This window comes from Trachurus japonicus, chromosome 17 (genome assembly GCF_045865225.1).
Source record: "Trachurus japonicus isolate A0001 chromosome 17, Traja_1.0".
NCBI classification, from domain to species: domain Eukaryota; kingdom Metazoa; phylum Chordata; class Actinopteri; order Carangiformes; family Carangidae; genus Trachurus; species Trachurus japonicus.
In genome coordinates, this window is record NC_140923.1 from 3,694,595 (window position 1) to 3,710,394 (window position 15,800).

At 39.5% G+C, this 15,800-nt stretch overlaps 2 pseudogenes across 2 annotated transcripts; one reads left to right on the forward strand and one right to left on the reverse strand.

Annotated features, from left to right (window-relative positions):
• LOC146969765 (immunoglobulin lambda-1 light chain-like) lies at nucleotides 1–2,548 on the forward strand (annotated as a pseudogene). The gene is made up of 3 exons (XR_015038061.1): nucleotides 1–631; nucleotides 1,970–2,314; nucleotides 2,388–2,548. The product of XR_015038061.1 is annotated as an immunoglobulin lambda-1 light chain-like (transcript).
• Nucleotides 2,549–5,249: 2,701 nt separating this feature from the next.
• On the reverse strand, nucleotides 5,250–8,714 carry LOC146969766 (uncharacterized; annotated as a pseudogene). The gene is made up of 4 exons (XR_015038055.1): nucleotides 8,330–8,714; nucleotides 6,224–6,523; nucleotides 6,034–6,105; nucleotides 5,250–5,477 (listed from the first exon to the last, which is right to left on the reverse strand). The product of XR_015038055.1 is annotated as an uncharacterized LOC146969766 (transcript).
• Nucleotides 8,715–15,800: the final 7,086 nt, after the last annotated feature.

Below are 15,800 nucleotides of genomic sequence, written 5' to 3' on the forward strand. Positions count from 1 at the left end.
AATGATCCCTGCAGCCTGAACAAAAACCTCCAGATGAACAGGTGTCAAACAGCGTCAGTGACAGGAAGAGAGCAGTAAACCACAGCCCAGGTTCACACACTTCACCTCCACATCACACACTTTTTCTTGACTTTTCTTTGATGTTGATCCATGTTGTTATCAGATATTTCAGCAGGTTTCCTGTTGTTCCACACACTGAGGACAGAGAAGAAACACAGAAGCTCAATGAGAAAACAAGAGCAACAGAAACAGTCAAAGGAGCTAAATGAATAAAATCATATCAAACATAAAAACTCTAAACAACAAACCAACTTTAAACCATGTGATAAAACTGGAGCAATGGTTCATCCTGAGGGGAACATGAACGTCTGGACCAACTTCAATGTGAATATTTGTTGATATGTTTCAGTGTGAAGCCAAAAGAAAAGAGAAGAAGAGACAGTGATGTTGATGTGAACGTTAGAGAAACACATGATGGAGCTGAAACATGATCCTGGTTCATAATGTGGACTCGTTCAGCTCAGCTGACACATTCAGCAGCAGACGGGTTTTTGTATTAGTCTTTCTCACTGTGGAGGAACAGGCAATAACTACGACATCTTTGGCTCTGGAACTAAACTGTTTGTAACAGGTAAGAACAAACTTTTATTTCCCTTCAGTTGTTTTATGGAAGAAGTTAAAATGTGTTTGAAGTCAGTTTCTGCTGTTTCAGACTTTACATGTTAGTTTGTTCAGAGTTAACAGAGAATTAGTTCTGTAGCTTTCTAACGTAACAAAAAGTGGTTTAAATGGTTCAGCTCAGCTCCACATGAAGAAGAGACAAAGATATATCGGTGAATTATTTATAAAATGAGGTCATTTCTTTATATCTTTAGATTTTGACTCCTTACTCTAATATAGATTATAATATTTATGCTGATGTTGGTCGTTGTGGAATTCTTCACCTTCACATTCATTTGTAAAATGAAAATAAGTTTAAACATTTTTTATGTTAAGTTAAAATCTGACTTAAAAGAGTGGAAGTGCATGAAAAATAGGAGCAACTCAGGCAGTTAATAAATAAAACCTTTTGGGTTTATTGTGAAGCTTTACCTGCGTTACTGCCGTCAGCATTATGCCATTTCAAACAATTTTCCCTTACAACTTCTTCTTTTTGTTGGACAATTCATCCAAAACTATAACTTACGTATGAAAGTATGAAAGCTATTTATTTGTACTAATTAAATGTTGACTATCACTGTCTTTATTCTGTCATTTACAAATAAGTCTAGGTGAAATAAAAAAAATGCCACCTATAAAAGTAAGTCTGTTCTCTGTAAAACCTTAACTTTTAAGGTTATACATTTAATAATTAAGGAAGTTAATTATGTTTAACAAAACATAAGTTCAGTGGCATATTTCAGAAAAGCTAAATAGATTCCAACTTTGTTGTCATGTAAGTGCAGTTTTGCGCGATGGAAACTGTTCATTGTAAAAAATGAAATAATAATAATAATAAATCATAAAGATAAACATTTAAGGATATATGTATATATCATTGATAGTAGTGAGGATTTTTAGATAATAATTTTCTCCAATGTATTAATTTAAAACAAATATTTCTGACAAATTATGTTCATTATGATTTTATGTAGAAAACGTGTATAAATCATACACATTTTCCCCCTATTATGCGCAGAGAAAAAAAATCGTATATATCTTTTCATATGAAATAAACTGACCATCAGCAAAGATAATTATTATATGGAACTGAAATCCATTTCTCAGATACATATTTATCTGTTATGTGACAAACAAGACATTAGATGATGACTGGGTTTGATGGTGACCTCTGTGCTGTATTGATGAGGAGCTGAGTGATCAGAGTCCATGTAGTGTCCAGGATCAGACTGAATGCAGTGCAGTGCTGGAAGCTGCTGTTGACTGTGTGAATGTGTCTGTGCTGCTTGTTGCTGCTGTCAAACTTCAGATGAGCAGGTAGTGAAGCCCGTGGTGAGCGTGTACCCAGCAGCATCCAGAGCCCACCTGGAGGGGAGGAGCTCCCTGCTGTGTCTGGCCTCAGCCATGTCTCCTCCTCTGGTCCAGTTCTCCTGGAAAAGACAGAAGGAGGATGGTCCTCTGCTTCCTGCTGAGGGAGAGCAGCTGCAGCTCACAGAGCCGGGACGCTCCGCCGCCATCTTGCTGGTGGATCGGGACGCCTTCTACACGTATAAATACCGCTGCTACGTCGAGCACGAGGGGGGCACGGTGGAGGCCCAGGCAGCACGAGGTGATGGAGGCTTGGTGACTGTGTTGAGCAGTGATTCAGCTTCATGTGGAGACTCTGTCACAGAGAGCAGAGCAGCACAGCACTGACTGGTTTCTCTTTGACTCCTTTTCTGTTGCAGTGGTTCCCCTGGATCCTCTCCGGCCTCAGTGCAGGGTGAAGCTGCTCTGTCTGCTCTACACAGTGCTGATAGTGAAGAGTCTGCTCTACTGCTGTGGACTCGCTCTGCTGATGAGCCGCAGATACACGGGACCGTCCACCAGCTGCACACAAGCTGACTGACTGTTTCCTCATCCTCTTTTCTCTCCATCACATCTCATCACTTCATCTTATTTTTTGTCTTTGATCACGGCTCAGACGTTTAAATCCAACAAATCTTTTTACATGTTTAGATAAAGTCAACCACAAAGATAACAACATACATACAGATCCATGTTTTCACTTCTTGAATATGGTTTTCTGGTTTTAGCTGTATTTTATTTCTACTTTTAATAGCCATCATTAAATTAACAGAACATCAAACCAAATCATCAGTTGTCTGGTAAATATTCTGTTTTTTATTAAACCTTTGCATGCTTTGTACATTTTCTTTAGAGTGTGGTTGTTTTGTCAAATGAATTCACTGTAACATCCTCAATTTATTAATAAATCACAGTCTCATAGAAAACAAAGGATGGATATTAATTTATTTTCTTGTTTCAAATAATAACAGACAGATGTGACTATGTTGTTCACACATATTGACACCAACTAGTTATTTGCCCGTGGCTGTAAACAGCTCTACCTTCATAAACCTCAAATACAAACAGAGGAAGATTCAAACAGGATCAAGAAGCTGAACTCAGACAAAGTTAAATCAACACCAGCACAAACACAAACACAGTTTTCATACACAATCAAGGAGGGGTGAATGTTGATGTAGCAACAGGATCAGTATTGTTTGTATATATCATTTAGCCTACACGTAAATCATCTTTTACAACCCTGTCAGTGTAAATATAAAACTCTACGCTGATGACACTGCTGTTTAAAGACAAAACCGCTGGCAAGTTGTTATCATCAAGTTTCAAATAATCTGAGTTGTAAGAAATGTCACAAACAACCCTGAATAAATATAAATGCACATCAGTGGCATTATTCACAATTAGTTTAGATTTATACTGTTCTCAGTGGTTATTAGGACTCATAAAAAACTGTTGACAGCGAATCAACACTTCCTCTCCTGCAGCTCTCAGGCTGTGTGGTTTCAGCTCTGCAGCCTCCAAACTGTGAGCTGTGGCTTTTCACTCTGATAATCACCATGACAACTACAACCATCCACTCTGTTAAAGACTCAGGAAGCATCTGTGTAACGTTACACAAACATTCAGCAGCCTCTTAATTATGTCTCACTAATATCTAGACTTGCATGGATTTAAAAGTGTTTGGAAATATTGTCTCATTTTTTAAATCTGATACAAATGTAGAGTTTCCTCTGAATTATTTCTGACTAACTTCATATGAATTCGTAGTAAAGAGTTGTTTCACTTGTGGGTGCAAACAACAGTGTCATCAACATCGAGTTTTTATAATCACTGACATTTGTCAAAGATGGTCTGTGTTCATGTTACTGTCAATGTGAGACGTTAAAGTGTTTTCAGTCTTTACTGAGTTCACAAGACAAATGACAGAGGCCTGAACATTTTTGTATGAGGTGTTGGTATACATCATTACTATAATAATTATTATAATAAATAATGAAGATATGTCTCAAAAGTAGTAATATTCAATACCAAATCAGAAATATTTTAATAGAAAGAGCTCAAATTAAACAATCAGAATTTTGATTGTTATTCTTTTTTACACAACTAAACACATACATGCAAAGATATATATAGTGTATAGTATAATGTGACAAACAAACCACAAACCACACAGAGACAGAAACAGCACTGACACAAATAAATGTTTTTCTTGTTGAAGCTAAACTAGCGCCTCCATGTTGGTTCACCTCAGCTCTCATTATTTCAGTACATCATAGTTGATATAAAAAATAAAAGCTGTTGTCAGAAGAGTCTGTTCATCTCAACCAGAGCCAAATGTTAATGAGTTCACTGACCTCTACTGAATCATGTTAAAGTTTCATTTGTTACCCATGCAGCTGTCGATGCTCCTGTGTATCAGATAAATATTGTGTATTTAGGTTAAAATTGTATTTGGATAATTCAGACATTATCAAACTAAACATTTTAACTTCAGCTCAGACTGTTCAAGCTGCAGTTTCATCATTTTTATAACAGCTGGAGTTTCACAGCTACTCGATCTGCTGATGGTTCATGTGTGTAAACAACAGTGTCGTCAGCGTAGAGTTTAACAGTCGCACCAACACAACTGTAAAAGATGATTAATGTAAAACCTAAATGATGAGAGGACCCAGTATTGATCCTGGTGGTACACCCACAACCACATGTGTGTAATAAACAGCTACATGTTTATATCTGTCTGCTTTTCCTGGTGTTGCTGTAATTGTTTAGCTCTGGACATTGTTATGAGGTTTGTTCTGTGACAATACATTCACACGCAAAACTAAACTAAACTAATTGTAGGTGTCAGCATCAACATTCAATAAAGGTTTTTATTTTTCTGATGATTTGTTCTGCAGCCAAATGGAAATCAATGATAAAACTAGTCAAAAAACCATGAACACAGCATTTTTTTTTTTTTTACTTTATTCAAAGAGTAAAATTGAAACAATTCAACAAAGTCATTTTAAATGAATAGACTATTAAAATGAGAAACAGGATGTGAAAAAGTACCAGAGAAATTGCCAAGCAGCTAACGATACAACTTAATTCTATGTTATTTCAAGAGTCACTCTGAAGTGAAAATAAAAGACAGCATCAACGTAAAACTATACTGTAATAATTAAAAAACTGAATTGTGAGTACATTTCAATGTTTATCTAAAGCTGTATAAAGATTTATTAGATTTAAATGTCTGAGCCGTGATCAAAGAGATAAATGAGATGAAGTGATGAGATGTGATGGAGAGAAAAGAGGATGAGGAAACAGTCAGTCAGCTTGTGTGCAGCTGGTGGACGGTCCCGTGTTTCTGAGGCTCATCAGCAGAGCGAGTCCACAGCAGTAGAGCAGACTCTTCACTATCAGCACTGTGTAGAGCAGACAGAGCAGCTTCACCCTGCACTGAGGCCGGAGAGGATCCAGGGGAACCACTGCAACAGAAAAGGAGTCAAAGAGAAACCAGTCAGTGCTGTGCTGCTCTGCTCTCTGTGACAGAGTCTCCACATGAAGCTGAATCACTGCTCAACACAGTCACCAAGCCTCCATCACCTTCTTCTGTCAACTGGCCATGACTATTCAAATCACTCCACCATCACATGGAAAGTCCAAATGGGAAAAGACACAGGTGGTTATTGATTCACAGAAGGACTTCACCACCACAGGTTCAATGTGACCTTTGACCTCACACTGAGTCCTTAGATTGACTCTTCAATAGACACCTGACTGAGTGCAGCTCTAAGATTCAGTCCCTACAGTTGTTGTATCTCCTCAGATTGAGTTCAGGGCCTCCAACACGTGTTATCAGTCGGAATGGGCCAGTGAAAGCTCTGGGACTGGACTTTGTTGTGTTGTTGGACACTGGGACAGAATCAGGGAGTGTGTGTTGAAGTGTGATGTGATGAGCAGAGAGTGAACAGACTGATACTGGGCCCTAACTGCAGCACAACATTGGAGCTGTCCATGCAGAGAGGCAGCAGGTGATCTTACAGTCAGCTTGGTGCGGAGCTGCCAGGTGTGCTGGCTGTCTCTCTGGAGGACAGGGGGCTGGAGCTGGAACCTCTGAAACAGAAAAGGAGTCAAAGAGAAACCAGTCAGTGCTGTGCTGCTCTGCTCTCTGTGACAGAGTCTCCACATGAAGCTGAATCACTGCTCAACACAGTCACCAAGCCTCCATCACCTTGTGCTGCCTGGGCCTCCACCGTGCCCCCCTCGTGCTTGACGTAGCAGCGGTATTTATACGTGTAGAAGGCGTCCCGATCCACCAGCAAGATGGCGGCGGAGCGTCCCGGCTCTGTGAGCTGCAGCTGCTCTCCCTCAGCAGGAAGCAGAGGACCATCCTCCTTCTGTCTTTTCCAGGAGAACTGGACCAGAGGAGGAGACATGGCTGAGGCCAGACACAGCAGGGAGCTCCTCCCCTCCAGGTGGGCTCTGGATGCTGCTGGGTACACGCTCACCACGGGCTTCACTACCTGCTCATCTGAAGTTTGACAGCAGCAACAAGCAGCACAGACACATTCACACAGTCAACAGCAGCTTCCAGCACTGCACTGCATTCAGTCTGATCCTGGACACTACATGGACTCTGATCACTCAGCTCCTCATCAATACAGCACAGAGGTCACCACCTGTCCTGGACTCACCTCCACACACATTTACTGTGCTGTACATCATGTTTATAGACGATGTTTATCATCAGACAAAGATCAGCTTCAACAAAGTCTCACATGGAAAAAATCTTAATTTTTATATTTCCCTTTATAAATAGTCAGCACAGATCATGTCCTCATGATGTAATATATTTACTATTGAACAACTATAGAATATTTTAAACTTCTTAATAAAATACATATTTACAATATTAATATGATGTGTAAAATATATAGTCTTAAGATTCACATAAATAATTAAATAGGTAAATAAAAAGGTAAATTATTTGAAAATCCAATTTAATGCTAATACAAAAAACACATAACATGTAATATATATTCTGACAATAAACAGTATAATGACAAATTAAGTTGTTCGGCTAAGGTTTAATTTCTGCACAACCATACATTTTATACATTAAAACTTAATTCTATTTATTATTAAATAAATTCATCAAATATGTATTATAATCATATGATTAAAATATGAACACGTAAATGATTTTAGCTAAATTCTACATTATACTAATTTGTGTTTCAGATAAATAAATATTGATTCATATGATTAACTGTTACTACATAACTAATGCAATAAGTAATGTAGTACTTCTTAAATTAAACTTCTTAATATGATACATATTTACAAAATTAATATGAAGTGTAAAAGATACAGTCATAAGATTCACATGTAAATGAATAATTTAAAATGTAAATAAATAATTTAAAAATCTAATTTAGTGCTAATTCAAAAATTACATGACATGTAATATTATATATTCTGACAATATATAATGACAATTTAAGTTGTTGTGTCTTCTTTTTAAAAAACCTGCCAAGGTTTAAGTGTAATTCTTCTGTGTATACATAACCATACATTTTGTATTTATTTACGCTTATTTCTTAAAACTAGATTCTACATTATACTAATTTGTGTTTCAGTGAAATTAATATTGAATCATATGATTAACTGTTACTACATAACTAATGTAATAAGAATAATACATAGAATCATTCTCAAAACATTTATAAATACATTTCCCAATTAGTTAAATATATTTTACACAATCAGAAATGCATTTTTAACACGACACAAATTATATTTGTCATAATTTTTTTATCTAATCAATTATTAATATTGACCGCCAAATAAGCAATACATATTTTAGAAAATGTGTCTTTTGTCATATTTAAAGTGCACTTATGTATATTTATCATTTAACTTATTATTATATGTAATATTTTGAATGATATACATTTTGTTGTTCTTTAAATAAATATTTTATATTATGTGAATTGATTTTAGGAGAAGAGAGAAAAGAAAAGCCGTGTGATGGTTGATGAAGTAGCAGCTGATGAGAATCCAGACTGAACTCACAATATCTCAACTTTTTAGACTCTTCACAAACGTTTCAGCTGCAGCAGAAATAAAGAAATAAAGAATTCCTTCTGCTGTTCAGAGATTCAAACCTCTTTTCACTCATGGTTGAACTTTGTCATTGAAGAACGGCTACATCAGAAACTTTGTACTAAACTCTGAACAAACTAACATGTAAAGTCTGAAACAGCAGAAACTGACTTCAAACACATTTTAACTTCTTCAATAAAACAACTGAAGAGAAATAAAAGTTTGTTCTTACCTGTTACAAACAGTTTAGTTCCAGAGCCAAAGATGTGGTACCACAGGTCTGTTCCTCCACAGTGAGAAAGACTAATACAAAAACCCGTCTGCTGCTGAATGTGTCAGCTGAGCTGAACGAGTCCACATTATGAACCAGGATCATGTTTCAGCTCCATCATGTGTTTCTCTAACGTTCACATCAACATCACTGTCTCTTCTTCTCTTTTCTTTTGGCTTCACACTGAAACATATCAACAAATATTCACATTGAAGTTGGTCCAGACGTTCATGTTCCCCTCAGGATGAACCATTGCTCCAGTTTTATCACATGATTTAAAGTTGGTTTGTTGTTTAGAGTTTTTATGTTTGATATGATTTTATTCATTTAGCTCCTTTGACTGTTTCTGTTGCTCTTGTTTTCTCATTGAGCTTCTGTGTTTCTTCTCTGTCCTCAGTGTGTGGAACAACAGGAAACCTGCTGAAATATCTGATAACAACATGGATCAACATCATAGAAAAGTCAAGAAAAAGTGTGTGATGTGGAGGTGAAGTGTGTGAACCTGGGCTGTGGTTTACTGCTCTCTTCCTGTCACTGACGCTGTTTGACACCTGTTCATCTGGAGGTTTTTGTTCAGGCTACAGGGATCATTTCTCACTGTGGGGAGCTTTCCTAACACACCAGCAGTAGTAGGAGGCTGAATGAGAGAGTTTAACTTTGTCTATCTTCAACTCACAGCCGTTCTGTTTATTAAAAACTGTGAAATCATCTATCTGAGGATGATTGTAATCTGACTTTATTTCACCACTTTGCTTGTTAATACCAGGGGCGTCACTAGACCTAATACTGTACTGGGGCACACCTGGGCATAGGCGGCCTTACCTATGTTTCAACCGTTTCAATTGAAACGGGCCCCAGCCACCAGGGGGGCCCCCAGCTGCCAGCCACCAAGTAAAAGACAGAACAATAATTCATAGGTTTCACCTTATCATACACACACACACACACAGGCCTACATCCACCACACAACAAACAGCTCTGTCCACCGTGCGGTCACACACACGACCCCTGATCCGCTCTACAACCACTGATGCGCGTATAATGCCACACCGCGACTGTAGCCTACTAGTCGCTCCTAATTAATAATACGGCAGGAAATATCAATAACAACGTAGGCTTACCTTTGAAAACGGCCCGCAAACTATCAATAGACCCTCGTTTTCCTTCTCCCAGTATTATTCCTTTTCTCTTAGCGTTTCTAATGTCCTTTTGTTTTTCCTGCTTTTCTCCTGACGTGCGCCCAGTTGCGTAACCTGATGATTGACGTCTGTCAATCACTTTCCTCCTCTTTTCTTTTTTTCCTCGGGTTAAAATGCCTCCAAACAGGCGATCTATGAGTACACTATGAGCACAGCGAGAGCACAACTAAAATGTGATATTATTGGCAGCTTATTTACAGATTTTAATAATGAAGGAGACAGCTGTCTGTCTACTGCTCCAGCACCGCAGCACCTGTAGACGTCTGTCTGTCCGCATGTCTCGTCCTTTCCTTGTCCGTGGTGCTGAAATAACGCGGAGCACTTTGCTCTCATTACTTTTGTTGCCAATTTAAATTCAGTTAAAGCCTGTAGTTTGTCTGAAAATGTACATAATGATTTTGCTTTTTGATGAAAACCAACTTCAGTCCTCGTTTTTTCTGCTAAGTCCTGGTTTCTTGCCCTGATAGTGATTTTAACACTTAATGTGTTGTGCGTACCTGGGATGCATGGATAGTGCGTTACTGCGTCCTTTCAGGGTTTAAAGCATCAGCGACACATGGGCACATGGCTGGCAAATAATTTTATGTTTAACAGGGTCGGGCCTCATATGAAATATTGAAACGGGCCCCCAGATGTCTAAGGCCGCCACTGCACCTGGGGCACAAAGAATTCATGTGAGCGCGCAAAGTGCACGAGCAAAAACATTTTTAGCACTTATTTATCATAAAAAAACATAAATAGTGCTTTAAACTATACATGTCTACAGTCTGTAGATGATGATAAACCAAATTTTACACAATTTTACAGTTCATGTGGCACATAATGTACCACAGAAACAACTTTTGCAGTCACCAACAAAATATTCTAGATCTAAACTGCCAGCAAGTGAGACCCCCACACACCCTCATTTCTGTTCAAACACAGAGCCACAAAATGCTGAACCAGAACCAAACACACTACCTACATAGCAAAGATGATGGCAGATGTGTTACCATACATGCTCTAATCCAGACAGATTCACATCCTGTACTGGTCCCAATATTGGAACTAAGGATAAGATAGGACTCTATCTATAGGCCCAAAAGCCAGAGCTATGGTGAATCTCATCTTTACCATTGATTCAGAAGTGAGAAACATATTAGAGTATTTTAAGAAAACAGCTCACAAAGTTTGATTTTTTCTTTTTTTCTTCTTTTTTTTTAGGCCTATTAAAAAGATAAAAGCCCAACTAAACCACCACTCAAAGACTATTAAAATGAAATGATAAAACTTTTTTTTATGTGCTACATATAGGCTACACAAATAGCCCAACACTGCACTACAAACACGCAAACATCTACATTAAACTCATTAACTTAAATTATGTTGTTTCCAAAAGGGGGGAAATGTCAAACCTGGCAACGCAGCATGCGGCTTTGTTTACAACCTCAGCGCAGTGCAGCTTGCAGGTTACGATAGCTCCGCTAACCAGAGTGACTGCACAGGGCACAAAATGGATCGATTTCTAATAAGAAAAATCAAACGGACTAACAGGCGGCGTGGTAAGGAATAGTGACAAAGAGTCAGAGGAAGCAGCATTATGAAAATCAACATAAAGACGCCAAAGAAGGACGAGCAGGTAAAGGCCAGGTGTTCCTAGCAAAAAAGAAAGAAAAAAAGGTAGGAGGCATGTACAAGATGAACTGTAGACACCTGACACAATATAATTCTGAAACTCTTAAAGTTAGTCAGTATGTGTATTAAATAGCTTCTTACATTAATTTACAGCGCTCCATGAGATGGCGTGAAGTCTTTTTTTTTTTTAATGCACGCGCCGACTTGGAAGTGAGCCAGTCACTCCTATGAAATGGTTTAGTCCACTAGGGGTGTCTGAAATTTTACTGCAAGCATCTTCCTGGCATAACTATGGAAAATACTGTTTATTGTAGTATTTATGATTACTAATAAGAAAGATAAATGTTTCAACCCCCCTATCTGTTATTTGTACCTATTTTAGGGGAGTCGAAGTCGCAATTGGGGGGGTCAAACCCCCCAAACCCCCCTGTAATTCGCACTATGGTTGTCGGCTAACGTTACGTGCCTCACGCAGCTGCTTCACAGCGCCTCTCTCTCTCTCTCTCTCTCTCTCTCTCTCTCTCTCTCTCTGTCTGACAGCGGCTTCAAATCAGCTGAAGTCGCTACACATGAATAAATTAGGCTACCATATGAAGTAGTTGTGTGCGCATTCCGTAGCCTATGCTATGTAGACTTAAAACTCTGAAGTTAATTTTTTACTGGTGAAATTTTTACTGGGGCACTGCAGATCAATACTGGGGCACGTGCCCCAGTGAAATCTGTCTGGCGACGCGGCTGGTTAATACGTAGAATCAGTGTGAATGTTTCTGTCTCTCTCTTCTGGAACCAATAAACATTTCCACTGTTATCACACAGCTCAGTTTCTTCACAGATGAAGGAGACATTTTCACCAACTTTCCTGGTCAATGATAACTGGTCCTGGACCAGCTCTGCTGCCATGGCAACCAGTGCTGCAGAGACACAGACAGGTAGATGAAGGTCAGTGTGACGGTGGTAGTGACAGGTAGAGTGTGTGGGCTCCTGATTGGCTGGAAACACTCACCTGAACACAGACAGCACAGAGCAGCAGCTGGGAGGAAAAGCATTTTGTGAATCAGTGGTGTTTCCTCTGGAGAAGCTGAGGAGAAGTGGAGCTCTGATGCTGCTGAGGCCAAACAAGGACGAGCTGTGAGCTCAGACGAGGCCACATGGTTTCTGACGGCTCCTCCAACTCCCATCAGCCCCTGCTGCTGCTGATTGACAGACATTTGTCTCTTGGCCTCATTTCTGTTCCTTCCTACTTTGTTTAATTCAGGGATTAGCTTTTATATTTGTTTTTTGAAGAAAAAAAAAATACCTCCTGTGTTTCCTCATTATAAAGTAGCGTTAGCGTTTCCTCAGTTCACTGTGGTTTTAACAGCTCCCTGTCATGAAAGCATTGTGGGATGGCAGGTGGGTGGAGCTGTGGTCTGTCTCTCATGTCTCTGTGTAAAGCACTTTGACTTACTTACTGTATGAAAAGTGTTGTACAAATAATTTAATTTGATTTGATTCTGCTCATTAAATGTGAAGTAACTTGTTTGATTTGAAATACAGGTTGATGTGTTTATTTAAACCCAAATGAAAATATGTTCATTTGGGTTATAGAGTAGAGTAGAGTAGAGAATACTTTATTCATCCCTAGGAGGGAAATTCAAATTAGTCCAGTAGCTCACACGACAATGACACAAAAAAGAAAGAAAGATGGAGCAGGGCCTCTGGGTGGAGCAGGACCACCAGATGGAGCAGGACCGCCGGATGGAGCAGGACCGCCGGGTGGAGCAGGACCGCTGGATGGAGCAGGGCCGCCGGATGGAGCAGGACCCCCGGATGGAGCAGGACCGCTGGATGGAGCAGGACCGCCAGATGGAGCAGGACCCCCGGATGGAGCAGGACCACTGGATGGAGCAGGACCGCCGGATGGAGCAGGACCCCCGGATGGAGCAGGACCCCCGGGTGGAGCAGGACCCCCGGATGGAGCAGGGCCGCCTAGTGGAGCAGGACCGCCAGGTGTAGTAGGACCACCAGGTGTAGTAGGACCACCAGGTGGAGCAGGGCCGCCTAGTGGAGCAGGACCGATGGTGAAGTGGATGATCCAGGCCGTCCAGAATGGCCTCCTCCATCCTCAGTGCTCATCTCTCCACCACACCCCCCAGTGAGTCCATCAGGGAAACATGACTGAAGTCTGTCGTCATTAAAGGTGCCTCAGGATGTTTAGTCTGTATCCTAGCAACAACTTTATGGAGAACTTCAGATGGAACTTAAGCAGTTGCCATTGGGTGGGATGTACACAAGTGTTGTTATGATTCGAAAAAAAAAAAAAAAAAGATCACTACTTTCTGAGTCCTCACCAATATCTCCAGCTCTTCATCACTCTTGTTGGGCAGAGAGTTGATATTATTTCCAATGATGATTGACCGCAGAAAGGACCGATAGGACATCTCCACCTCCAAGCCTTTAACCCTCGCACCACCAGCAGCACGACAACCACCACAAAAGCACCTCTCAGCTGGGACAGGATGGCGTCCTCCAGATCTGTTCATTTTCAATGAAAGAAGCTCATCTCTGAAGAATCTCTTCTCTCCACAGAAGCATCCATCAGTAGATGACAAAAAACACAACAAAAATAAAGCAAATGTTGAGTAAAAACTCAAAAACTCATAGCTACCAGACTTTGCTGCTCCCAGTTGAAGCGGATGTTCAGAACATCCATTTCATCCATGGGTCATCCATTTAAGCCCAGAGCTGCAAAGAGGCCTGAGAACTATGATATTGAATATTATCTGAATGGCTGTTTGTTTGTCTGCTCTGTATATTAACACTCATTGCATAAAACAGTCAGAGGAGATGACAGGATGAATATTTCAAAGGATTTTTTTTCAAGTATCTAATATCAGTTTTATTTATTTTCCAAACATTATTTTCATGTCTGTCTTAAGAAACAGAGCCTCGGTCTCGGTTTACACAGTGAGAAGCTCTTCCTGTGTTTCTTCTGAAATCATCGGCCCACAAAACACAGAAGAAGCCCGCCCCCCTGTGGTGAGGTCGAAGAAGTGCAAGGACATCCAGATGACGCTGACTGCGGTTGCCATGACAACACAACGATGCCCTTCTTGCCTTTTTTTTTCCTTCTGTTTTTTTTTTTTTTTTTTTTAAATCTTACTGGAAGGCCACACAAGCAACCTACTATTAGAAATACTTTGTTATTATACCTGAGCAGGTGTTTATGTTATACAGTCCTATATTCTTGTCTTAACATCCATATATATGACAAACAGGCTGTGCTCTGGGACAAAGTGCAGCTTTGTGGATCAAATGTCTACTCTATTGATCACTGGCGTATTGAAATGTATTCTATTATGGACTGAGATGTCTGTGGACTGAGATGTCTGTAGGCTGTAGGGTGCTGTTCAAAAGTATTAAACGTCTTCTAATTCTGTCAGTTATATAACACACAGATGACTGAACAATCCAGTTTACCCAGTTTTATTTGGTTCATATTTGGACATATTATTGCATATTGACCGAAAGTACAATTCATTTTGTGTAGTTTTTTAACTCGTCTTTAGGATAGTGAAAATTGGAAATAGGAAAATTGTCACATTTCTGAATGGAGTTCGGCGACTGTAGCTTTCTTTTTTATATGCTTTGGTCAGACAAATAGGCTACAAACTGTTACATTATTACAGTAACGTGAATAAGAATAACATTCATTGTGTTCTTTTTCAAGATCTGCCCAGTCTTTTTTTTTTTTTGCAAAAATAAAAAAAATGTAATAAAAAGGAGTCTGCAGTGCAGCAACAACATCAAGCCAGACCTACAACACAAAACATCCCCAAAACAAAAAACAAAGCAAAAACACGACACCCTAGGAAGTCTACATAGTATAAACATCCTGTAACTGAACCAAATAAAAAGAAATATGCAGAGGTAGGTAGTGTCATCCTTTCATATCCAGCAGTTGAGTGATCGTAGCTTTACTTTAAATTCAAATGATGTTTATTTTTTATTTCATTGGATGCTGATAAGTTAATAGGCTACACCGTGTTCAGGGTGATTCTCTGAATTCGGTGCATTTTGCGTCCCACAGGTTTACCTCAAAGATTCAAGAAGATTTAACTAACTCAAATAAAGTAACAGTAACATTTTGCATTTTAAAGTTATAGACTGATGGATCCATATGTCTTTGGGTTATAAAACAAAACAAAAAAAGTAGAAATCTTCTTTTCATTTCATTTTGTTAAAGGTGTACAGAAAAGAAAACTGAATTTGAGCCCACTCTGGATCATAAAATTAATGTGATAACTCATCTTTCAGACGATGTAGGCCAAACTTTGTGCAAAATTCTATTTTTGAGTAAATCCGGGCTGAAAGTGTGTATTTTTCTTTTCGCATTGGATAATGCAGGCGCACGGATTATACGTCTTCCGCTGCCAGCGCGCATGCGCAAGGTTCGCACTGAGACCGACTCGAGTCTCAGTCGGTCTCAGTATCAGTGCGAACCTTGCGCATGCGCGCTGGCAGCGGAAGACCGGACAACAACACTAGGAGCTAATGCTACAAACATGCTTGGAATGTGGACTTATTTAATTTTTTTCGGGACAATTACGCAATTTGGGGCTTCAGCACAAGACGGACAT